Genomic DNA, 12,586 nt, shown 5'->3' with positions numbered 1-12,586 from the left:
GTTTGTTGGTCAAAGGGTACACAATTTTCGGCTGTCTCCTGTGCTTCTGTCCGTGGACTCTGGAACAGCTACATTGCAGGTGAGTGTGATTTTTAGGTGTAATCCTTAAAAATAGCTGTAAAGAACTTGTAGCAAATTAACAGGAGTCTGGTAAAAACCTATGAAATTCAGTAAACATTCTTTGTTAAGGGGACGTTATGGTTAAATTGCACTAATAAAAACCTATGAAATTCAGTGAAGAAACATTGTTAAAGGAACATTATGGTTACAAGTAAAACTGGAAAACCCTTGAAATTCACCACTTATGGTAAGCTAAGCAACCATAACTCGTGCCACCACCGTGCACTGCTAAGACTAACATTGAGGACATCAACTTTGACATCACACATGTCATTGATGACATCACTGATGACATCACATTTGAAATTAATTTTGTTGAAAAGTCATAGAAGGGGTTGTGTTCACAATGTTGCTAGAAATATGTCAGGGGTGATTGGGAGACATATCATGAACTACTTAATGTATTAAACGATGTACTCACCTAAACAAAACATTATATTGGAGTGTTGTTTTAATACAGAAACCTAATAGTACAAACACAAAGGCAATGGCCCTCATTACAACCTTGGCGGAGGACCATGGTGCTATTAGCACCATGGTCCATGCCGCTAAGGTTACGATTCCGCCATGGTGGATGGCGGAATTACCGCCCCATTCCAAGGTGAGTGGGGCGGTAATTCCCCATTCACCATTTGCCCTTCCCCATTCCCATTTTTGCCCCCATAGGGGCCGTAATTAGCTCCAAAGTCCCTTTGCGGGTTGGATTTTTAACGCCTGCTAAAAGCAGGCGTTAAACACCAACCCGCAAAGGGACACTTGTAATCAGGCGTTAAGGGTTAACGGCACCGACGGCACCGTTAAACCCTTAACGCATGAGTTGTAATGAGGGCCAATGTCTGCAGCATGCACCATAGAAGTACTCCATGTTTAATCTGTTAATATTGGTAAGTCAAATAATAACTGCAACCCTATCAGAATTTTGACTACTGTTAATTATGGAATAAATAGATATCAATTCAAGACTTACTACACACTTGTGTTAGTACAGACAATACATATGAAGAGCCACAATGCATAGAAATCTGAGGCACATACATGGAAACTCCAGTAAGGAGGAAAGAATCAACATCACCAGAAAATGACAATAACATTATAGTTCATTATCACGTATAAAAATCAATTGTGTGTTTGATGGCGTGCTTATTTCCCCACGTATGTGCACCAATAGCTGAGGCCAAACCCTAAGGAAAGTGCCTTAACAACATAGGACAATGTTAACGTCTAGATATACAGCACCTTTTCAATTTAAAAGTTCTCACTGTCAGTGAACACAAACAACTGGCCTTCATATGTCAGTGAACAAAAACAAGTGGCCCAGATATGTGATGTAATCAGTGATGTAATCAATGCCATTTGTGACGTCATTGTTGATGTCCTGGGTGTTAGTCTTAGCAGTGCTCAGTGGTGGTGCGAGTTATGGTTTCACTCTATTCAGTGAAAAAAAACATTGTTGAAGGGACGTTATGGTTACAAGTAAAACCAAAAAACCACAGAAATTCACCAGTTATGGTAAGCTAAGCAATCATTGCTCGCGCCACCACCATGCACTGCTAAGACTAAGACCCAGGACATCAAAGATGAAATCATAAATGTCATTGATGACAAAATTCATTCAGATTCTAAACAAACATTCAAGGTTGGGTCTATAATTAAGCAATATACCCTGAGCCGCAGGGGCATTATTAAGTCAGGTAATTCCCTGGGACCCATAGTAATAGGCCCGAGTGAATTGAGAGCCTTAACGAAGGCCCGGGGCATTACCTGCCTTGGTAATGACCCCACGGCAAGGGGTATATTGCTATTAGTACCATGGCCTGCAAGAACGGGGTACTAATAGCCAAAATTTCTGTTCCAAAACACTGCTGAGTTTCGGAACAGAAAAGAGAAAAAAAAATTGTCAAAGGAAATGGCCGCCGGGAAAAGGAAAACAAGTCCATTTTCCCTTTCCATGGCGGCCATCGGGAGCGGACGCGCTGGGAACAGAAGTGTTCCCAGTGCGTTTGCTCCCGAAAAGGCAGAAATAGGAAAGTAAGTGGTGTTGGGGGGATGGGGAGGGGATTGTGTGCAGGGAAGGGGCGAGAAAAAAAGAAAGAAAACTTACCTGAATCCCCAACAGGGGATAAAAGCAGCTTCCAGCCGTGTGGAGGCTCGGAGCAGGGATGGCCCCGCTTCAAGCCTTGTCATTGGCATAGGGGCTGCCACAGCCCCCCCCACCGGGGACAAAGAAATGGAATCCCGGCCGAGGGATTCCCTGCGAGGTATGGAACTGGCGAGGGCCAATCATAATGTTTATTACATTCTGGTTGACCCTTGCCGGGTACAATTTTTTCTTAACACTTTTGTGCAGATTCGTCAAACAGCAGCAAAGTTATAAGCCATATAAAAAGGGTGAGACCCCCCTCTAAGTTTGTACCCTCTTGACAAAATTCCACCAAACTTGGCAAAAACATTCAAATCTGGGTCTAAAATGTTTTTGCAAACCTTTTTGCAAATTCGTCAAACAGCACCAAATTTATAAGACTTTAAAATATTTTGGGACCGCGCTCTAATTTTCCCCCTCCTGGTGAAACAGCACCATACTTTTCAGAATCATTCAAGCTCAGGTATAAAATGATATTGCAAAATTGCATGCAGTTTCATTGACTGATGCCAAAGTTATAAGCTATCCAAAAACTTCTTTTCACCGACCCTGTAAGGCAGAAATATACATGGATGTCGACGAACATCTGAGATGTTGGTGGACTTCTGAGATGAAAAAACCCCAATTGTTGGGCTTTTTATGGCCATATCCCATCCCATCCTCATTGCTCCTCGCCTCCCCAGTGATAGTTTCATTTGTTTGACAAGTGCAATTTTGTGTTTTATGATTTGTTTTTACAGCGATGTTCGCAGACTACGGGAGCAGTTCACGAATCCAACATGGCATCCATTTAAAAAGATTTGACACATCTCACGTTTTTAATAGATCAATCAGTGGGCATGTATGATTTCCGTGACCGTCACGCTGGTCTCTGGTCCAGGGGTGTCTGCAGTCTCTGAATCTGGAAATTAATCCACGGACCAGACCCAGATATCACACATTTTTTTCCCCTACTTTCTGCCCATTTTTTAAACAAAATATTGGATGGATGTACACTAAATTTGTAAAAGCACACTTTGGGGACCAAGTTGCCACTCCTCTGGCAAGTCTGGTGCAAATCCGTGTAGCGGTTTGAGCTGTAGGTACAAGAAAAGTTTTGTTTCCATGGTGGCTATGAGGATTTCAACATTTTTGGGATCCCCTCTATAACTTTGCCCCCCCTGGACAAACCCGCACCAGACTTTGCAAAATCATTCCGAGGTGGTCATAAACTTTTTTTTTTAACCAGTTTTATTTATTAATCAAAGGCATATGCAGTTTACAACATGTAGAGTCATTTCTGTGTATTATATGTTCATAACATATTCAACAGTGTTCAGACTTTGTCAATTTGAGCAGCAGTTTGGTTGCCCCCGAAGGTTTTCAATTAATTCCTAACAAATGTTCCTCTCCCCAACCCGTACCCCTCTCCCATTTCCCCAACTTGTTTAGTTCCAGAGTCTTCCCCCATTACTGAGTTTCCTTCCGATCTGAGCCCGCAGACTTTTGCTTGTTTTCGGCATGTCAGCGAACATGAATGTTTTTAAGTATTTGCGGTTTGTGGAAGTGGGCTTCTCTGTCCTTCACAAAGTCCTGAAAGGGGTCCCATACTGCCAGGATTTTCAAGTATTTACCTACCTTTAGGGTACATATTTTTTCCATTGCTATAACCTCCCAGATCTTGACCCACCACCAAGCTGTTGTCAGTCCCAATTCATTCTTCCATTTTTGTGCCAATGTCATTCCCGCTTTCATCAATACATTTGTGATTAAGGTAGCTTTATGTCCCGATGCTGCGTATGTACCTTCTAATACCGCTATTAGTAAAACTATTTTTGGTGACATTGGTAACTCCACTCCATGATCTCCTTTATGTGCTCCAGCACTTCTTTCCAGTACATTACTGCTCTTGGGCTCGTCCACCACATGTGATACAGATTCCCCTCCCTCCATATTGTCTCCAGCATACAGGGGAATATTTTGCATGGATTTTGTGTAGGCGTAGTGGGACATATACCACCTATAACATAGCTCATATGCCGATTCCTTGATCATAGTGCATTTGGAAGAACTATGTGCTCTCGATCATATCTGACCCATTATTCTTCCGTGATATTTTCCCCTATATCGTTCTCACAATTTTCTTTATACAGAAGTTTGCGTGTTGTTCAGCAATCTATATACTCTGGCTATCCCTCTCGCGGTTGAGCCCTCCTGTGGTGATTTACTTTATTTTAACAAAGTTTGGTGAAGATTCATTGAACGGCGCCAAAGTTATAAGCTGCCCAAAAAATGCTCTTTCTATGAGTTGATCAACTTAACCATAACTACAGGCCCGCTAACGCAGACCCTGTAATATTTGTCACACTTCGAGGAGAATAATGTATACTCTAACAATCCACATGGTGCCCATATAACACAGTGGCAACAATTTATTGATGATATCTTCTTCATCTGGTCAGGACTATAAATCTATTGAACTAATTTTTCATGTGGCTTAACCAATGCAACCCCTATCAAGTGCTTTCATGCACCTCAGCCAAAGATGGGCTTCCGTTTTTGAATCTGTTTATAAGTCACAGCCCCCGGACGTGCCAGAAATACACTATATTGCCAACTCCAGTGGAGCTAGGGGAGTAGTCTCCTCCTTATATAAGATACTACTAGAGAAAATAATCCCAGACCAACCATCCAAAGTCCATGATGCATGGGCTAGTGAACTTGACCTCGAAATCTCGGATGCCATGTGGAAAGATATGTATTCCCACACACGCAAAGTCTCCCTTAATTTCTGGTTCCATTGCAAACAATACAAACTCTTGAATAGATTATACTACAACCCTCATAGGCTCAACAGATTCAACTGACACTCAACTCACACATGCCCTAGGTGCCACGACAAATAGGGCGACCATATTTTTTTTAATTTGTTTTTATTGTTTTAGTTGAATTTAATCAACCTTTCAATATTCTTACATCAAAAAAATTACTTGCATTTGAACACAGTACATAAAATCAGCCTTCCAATGTTGTTACAACAACATAGTAAATTCATCAGCATTAAAAAAAGACAATCTGCATACGACAAAACAGAAATGCATTTGCATTTAAACACAGTACAAAAATCAACCTTTCAATGTTATGACAACAACATAAATGCATCAACATTTAAAAAGAATAAATGCATCAACATTTAAAAAGAACAATCTACATAAAACAAAAAGAATTTGTAGGGTACATACTCAATAGCTAGACACGTGCCAAAAACTCAAACCGTGCGTATCAGAAATACCAAATAAATGTCTCTATGCACCCATTTGACATTAGACCACAAGGGATGTACATCAGCCTTCCTAAAGTCAAACAACATGTACAATGGTTTTCTATTGTTTCAATTCTTGGAAGAACATAATCCATTCTAAATTGGCATCTAGTTGACTTGTGCTCCCCAGTCCAGCTAGACAGACCCTAGTGTTCCTGAATCTAACTGGAGGCTGTTTAAGAAATTAAAGGATAGTTCCGGGACTTTTTTTTTATTGTCCCTACGGTTCGGCCATGTGTTTTTAAGCACAAATCGGTTGATCGTAGAAAAGTTTCCTATGGACCTTACCCGACTTTTCGTCCATTAACGCACTCGAAATCAGCCGCCATTTTCTGATAATCCTATCATTTCCCCCCCATCGACCTGGCTCACCTGCGTTTGCGGCACTAAATCATATCCCCCGACCCTGAAACAGACTTTATCAAAACATTCATATTCCCCGCCTCTATCCGTGACGTGACTGTGCTGCGTAGGCAAACGCGCCCAGGCGTCTTCTACGCGACTCCACACAGAACCCGGAAACCAACACAGATCAGCTCACAACACAGCGCGCCACAATTCGGAATATGAAACTGTACTTTTAAATCAAACCGCAAGATTGTAAATTTGGTAAAGTACATTTATTTGACATCAAATGTTTAGAGAATATTCAGCGATTTGCATTTTTATTTGCTCACGTTCCAAAAAGTTTGTTTTGAGGCACACGATGTTCCTTTGCTGTACACAGGGTCTTAGATCATCTCACAATACAGCGCCACAATTCGGAATATGAAACTGTGGTTTAAAAGCAAACGGCAAGATTGTACATTTGGCAAAGTACATTTATTGGACATGAAATGTTTAGAGAATATTCAGCGATTTGCATTTTTCTTTGCTCTCCATCCAAAATAGTTCGTCTTGAGGCAAGCGATGTTCGTGTGCAGTACACAGGGTGTTGGTTTACGATAAAATAAGCTCTTCGGTCGCACTGATAATCGCATGGCTGTTCCAACAACGAGGCACTAGGCCACCACAACGGTATGTATGTTGCATCTAGCCATTAGTACCGCGTAAGGGCATACTTGTACTTGGCGATCGTCCCATAAAATGGTCAGGGTGGTAACGTTGTTCACGCGGAGAAGCAACTGGCGGTTGTAAAAGCCATCCGCCGGTGTCTGGTACTCGTGACACAGACAATAATGAAGGATGTACCTGTTTTAAAAACATAAAAAATGAAATTAGTCTCACCATCAGATCTTTATTAAAATTATTCATTTTATATATTAGGTCGGGAAATTATTTCATAGCTAGGACAGTGCAACTGGGTATTATACGTCATTTCCAGTAACCCACCCCCTCTCCTCCGCCTTTTTCAGAGCCTCCTGAGCGCCAGTGGACCACTTTGTCACTGATATGATATAATATGGCATTTGCAACGCACCTATACACAAGTGTTTCAAGGCGTGGCGAGGCAGGGAGGGGGGGGAACAAGGAGAAGACAGACAACGATCCTACTAGGCCAGGTGTCATTCAGATCGCGCAAGTGCAGGGGCAGGGGGAAGGTAAAAGTGCAAGGGGAAGGGGAGGGAGGAAGTGGAGTACAAGGTAAGTAGCATAAAATAATAAATACATAGGGCCAGCTGGTGGCGAGTGCAAGGTAAGTGCAGAACAAGTGCTGGGAAGGGGGGGCTGTAGGATACTGAGACAGTCCCCCAGTGCAGGGGTTGACAGGGAGGCAGTGCAGGTGGAGAGTGGAAGGGCCCAGGACCGAGGTCGCAGACAGTGGACCAGTTGTAGCAGGGGAGAGGGAGAGAGAAAGCAGAAGCAAAGAGGAAGGTTTTGAGGTGCTTCCGTAAAAGGAGATGGTTCTCCTCAAGATACAAAACAATATGCCACATAGAACGAACAAGTACAACTTAACCCGTCTTTAAAGCTACTGTATAGTAATTAAATTGCGGTATAAACTCATCTAAAGAGTTACTTACATTATATTTGCATTTTCCATTGTGTCTGTGCGTAGGGCAGCCCCGAAATACCACTCCTTCTATGCCGACGTTATTTCTTCTAATGAACGAACATTAAATGGCTATCGTTTCTGAAATTTTATTCATTATCGTTTCTTACGTTATTGCACCACACCCCCAAAAAGAAGTCTTTCGGGATGGTCCCGGCCTGTCAAGGTCAAATAACAATAGAACCTTATACTGAGTCGTGGGCCATTCCGGCACCCGAGCAAAAAATCAAAGCAGCTGACCTTCACTTTGAACGAGCACACATTCCTAGTTAGCTACATTCAGTGTAAGGCCATCTCACAGGACTTGAAATTTACACTCCATCTTTGCATTTTGTCTGCGTGCTTTGCAGCCCCAGAGAACCATAAATACGGAGACATTCTATATTTTTTGAAAAATGATTTATATTACTGTTTGGTTTAATTTAATGCGCAAATGAACAAGGTTGGATAGACACATTGCATGTACACTGAGCAATCACTTTTATTTACACAATACATAGCTACACATATTCAATGGGCCTGCGACATGAGGAGACTCGAGAGAACAGACAATCAAATTACAATCATTTAAACCGTGATGTGTATTTCTCAATGAGCTCTGCTTTAGGTGGACATGGAACAGAGGCAATGTTGGGTGGCAATGCAGTTGTCCCCTGCACAGGTTCGTTCACAACTCCATGTATGTGCCTATCTAGGACATCAACAATAAGTCTCTCAATAAACTCATATTGCATATCCTCAAACACTGGTTTGATCACCCATTGTTTACTTCTTTTAGTGAAGGCCTTATTGTAGCGAAGCGTCCCTAAAGTTCCGGTCGTCCTACTTTGTTGACGGCCAACATTATGGTTATGTGCCAAGACCGCTAGAAGAGTCCGATTTATCATGCCCTCCATGCCAAAATGCAATCGTTTTGGCCTGTACTTTAGGCACATATTGTGGAACACCTCCAAATCTCCTGTGTGGCAGAATTCCGTGAGTCCCCTCAAATCTCTTGTTATAGTTTTATCAAATACAATCTTTTCAATGGCTTTGTGAGTGGGTGATGAAGGAATCAACCACTTCTTCTTCCGTGCCTCCTCTGTGGACAAATGGCCATGTTCACAATTGTGGAAATGTTGGTTTGTGGTCCAGCGGTGAACGTTGCTACAGTGTAGCATTACTGACCGCCATTTTTCCAGTAGAATTTCTAACGACCCTCCACATGTTTTTGAGCTCCACCAAAGATGGTTGCTGATTGACTTGGACCACTGTGAAATACCTTGCATATCTTTTTTTTTACCTGCAGCCGACATTTTTTTATTGATTGTTTTTGCAAGATGCCAAACGTCAAATTGGTGATTTATATTTTTGTACTCTTCTCTCATTGTCTTGGCAATTGAAACGTGTCTGTCCGTGGCTATCAGGTCGATCACCATTCCCCGCGATTGTAGTTCTTGCAATGATGCTACAAAGCCAACTTTCTCCATGGCCACTGAGGATGTACTTTGTGACACCTGCACGACCACCGAACTCACAATTTTCTTACTTTCCATGTCCTGAAAGTGGTAGGTGCAGTACTTGGCTGAAAATCCTGGGCTGTCGCACTGTCCATCACCGGCTAGCCTGAACCGTTTGCCCGCGAATGTACTATCAATAGACATTTTTTCCATTCTCCAAGCTTCGCTAATGGCTGGAAATAGATAATCGGTTTGGTATTTGTAGAACTGAGTTTTCGCAATGAAATGGATTCCCACAAACTGAAAGAAAGACTCTAACTTTTTAAAACTTGAACCACTAAAAAGTGCAGCCGCTGCACAAAGTAGATTGCCTGCTGGCAGTTGCCCCAGCATGGGTTGTGCAGACCATGAGAAAGGATGATATTTTGTACAGGTGGCATGTATTTTAAGGTTAGTGCCTCGAATTGCACGAGTCACATTAATCAATGGCTCCCCACATACTTCCCCACCAACCGAATGCCCACATTTCATCCGAATAATAATATCAATCAAACAACTATCGAATACAATGAATTTGGCCTCTTTCCTTATACTGTCACTCTGCATCCCAGCTGGTTCGGCCTGTAACGTTGAGGACATGTCACTCACATGAAAGGTAGAATCTCTTATATCGTCTTCCACTATGTTCAGTGATATTGATGGTCTTTCATTGTCGTCCACTTCATTCTCTTCCATTGCAACATCTGTTCCTTCTCCGGCGATGGGTGAATAAAACAATTTCTTCAACTTTCTCGCGGTCTTAGTTTTTGCGGGTGTGGATTCAGTGAATTGATATCCAACTGCATCCGAACTACCAGGAGGACATTCACTATCAATGGCTGGTGGTGGTATAGCCCTGTTGTCAATCACTTCATATTCTTCCCATTGGCACGATGCATCTCCAGTCTCAAGTCCCTGCCAAAAGGTTTGACAAGCAACATCTATCGTTCGCTTCACTGTCTGTGTAGATCTAGTTCGTACACCCACTCGCAACTAGAGGACAGATTGGAAAAGGGATTTTCAGTTTAAACACAACTTACAGTATTGAACTATTAACAGTGAAAAACAACATAATATAGTGACCAGGACACTAACCTTCTTTTGCTTTCTTTTCTTTGAAACTTTCTTGCCTCGAACTTCAACATCAGGACGCTGTTTCTCCGACTCGTGTGTGCATGTCTCCACTTCCTCTTGCGCTGCAACGCCTATATTTTCATGATAAGCACATCCATCACGCACTGACGCTCCATCGACTCCCTGAAACATAGAACTTTCATTAGTATGTATAATAATATTGAAAACACAAAATGTACTTGGGGACCAATACCCACGTACATCTCAATAGCAAAACACGAATGAACGCTTTGTGTAGAACATTCAAACGACAATTATTCACGCATTGTTGATCTAGTTAGATGGAACTGTCAAGATCCATACCTCATAGACTTCCATTGATGATATTATTGAAGATGATGCTTCAGTAACTCCCTGAAACACAGTAATTGCATTAGTATGGTTTTCTATTTTGTTAAAAAGAACATAAACTTTGTGCAGGCGTCAACGGCTCATCTAAATAGACCTGCACAAATGATCAGTTGTCTAAAATAAATAATGGATATCTAAATATGATTCGATTTGCTCGATCGTTGGAAGTGTCACCACCCAGAGATCTGCATCAACTACTAGTGGTGATGTTCTTGTAGAAGAAGCTCCGTCATCTCCCTGAAACATAGTACTTGCGTTAATAAAGAAGGAAGTATAGCGGATGTCATCACGTCATATGATTTCGCTTGATCGAACTGTCAGTATCCATACCTCGAAAGGCATAAGAACATCAAGGGACGCTGTAACTGCGGTGCACACTTCTGCAAGCTGTTGCGCCGACCCGTAACTGCATGCTCCCCCTTCTTCTTGGACTAATGCTCCATCGACTCCCTGAAACATAGGACTTTCATTAGTAATGAACACAATATTGAAAAAAGAAGACATATAGGAGGGCGACGACAGAAGGACATATCAATGGCTAAAAACGAAAGAAACATTGTGTGTAACAATCACGCTACAAGAATGCAAGATCTGATGATCTCCATCGATGGAACTGTCCGGAAACGTACCTCGAGCATCTGAGTGACATCAATGGTTGTCGTCAATGCGTTGGACTCCTCAGCATCTCCCTGAAAGACAGTACTTGCATTATTTTGGATAACAATAATTATAACTGAAAACAAAGACTAGAGGACGAGTACAAGGGTGTACCATTAGGTAAAATAATTACACGATAAATTAAAACTATTCATTTACATGCCTAAAACAAGTCAGTGGCAGAATAGCTAAGTAAGGTTACCCGATAGGCGCTTGAAGTGGCTGATGACTGCAATAACGACACGGATGGAGAATCTTCCGCCTTCATATTGAGTGGATACATAAATGGGGAAATTATTGTTAGCTAATGCTACACACTACCGCAAGGCCGAGAGCTAAATACGTAAACTTGACTCACCTGTGGAGGGATGTGGACGAATAGAGTGGGAATAGCGGTTGAGAGCAATTTTCGCTTCGCTCGCGGTGTGTTCTTCTTTATTAGCAATGATGTGGAGTACATGTCTGAGCTAAAGTGCCTGCTGCAGATGCGGTATCGATCACCCCTCTTGTCCGCAAAGACTTCTAGGACTCTACTTTCAAGCTCAGACGGTGGATATCCGCAATATCGGACCCATTCTCTTATCTGATCTATTGTCTTAGGGAAAACATGCATTATAGTACCTTCAGATTTTTTATGGGTCTTCGAAGGGCAACCGCCAATGGAACAGGCAGGCATTGTGGAAAGTTCTGAAAAGTAAAGATCAACAATTCTATATGAATACCAATGTGTTAAAAAATTAAATGACACATAAAAGGTTCAATGCAAGGTTTGTTTTGGTTCTTGGAACTATACACGTTATTCACATGCGGATAAGTATTTGAATAACTTTAAAAAAATAGAAAAATAATTTGACTAAACTCAGAACATGTGACTAGTTCCTTGCATGTACTGTCTTGAACGAAAAGACATTGGACGCAAAATGATTATGGTACATGGCCTTACCTTGACGAACAAACAGTTAGATGCAGGGATCAGAGTAGTTTCTTGTCGTAGAACAGGGAGCAGTTCACAGGTTGCAAACTGACGAGTTTCCTCGAAGTGGTCACGGAAGTTCACAGAGACGAAGAGCAGATAACCAGCACCTTCACGGGATGACTAGCAAAGCGCAAATAAGTTCTCATTAGAAATATGAAGTGGGTTATAAAGAATTCGAAACAGGGGTGTGTTTGTGAATGAATGACGTGTATATGTCGTGGCATTATGCGGTTTGCAGGGGGCCGTCCAGCGTGAGGGGGGATGCTTGGCAGGAGACACGGGGTCTGGAGGTAGACGTGGGAACAACAACCCATGCTCTATAGACCACTTTGAAGTGTACATGGTCTTTGGCACCTCTTGGCCTTTATCGCTCCCTGACAGCTCCACTTGCCAGCACAAGTACCCCGGTGCGAACTGCCTTTGATAGGGCGGGGGG

The 12,586-nt window shown here is 42.2% G+C and overlaps 1 protein-coding gene across 2 annotated transcripts in view; it reads right to left on the bottom strand.

The window, feature by feature from the left end:
- The window catches only part of LOC138511074 (coiled-coil domain-containing protein 158-like), a 1,345,385-nt gene that overhangs the window by 167,814 nt on the left and 1,164,985 nt on the right, over nucleotides 1-12,586 (bottom strand). The gene's annotated exons all lie outside the window — the stretch shown is intronic.

Source organism: Ambystoma mexicanum, chromosome 6p, assembly GCF_040938575.1.
Source record: "Ambystoma mexicanum isolate Mex_15411 chromosome 6p, UKY_AmexF1_1, whole genome shotgun sequence".
NCBI classification, from domain to species: domain Eukaryota; kingdom Metazoa; phylum Chordata; class Amphibia; order Caudata; family Ambystomatidae; genus Ambystoma; species Ambystoma mexicanum.
This window is presented reverse-complemented; position numbering and strand designations above follow the sequence as displayed.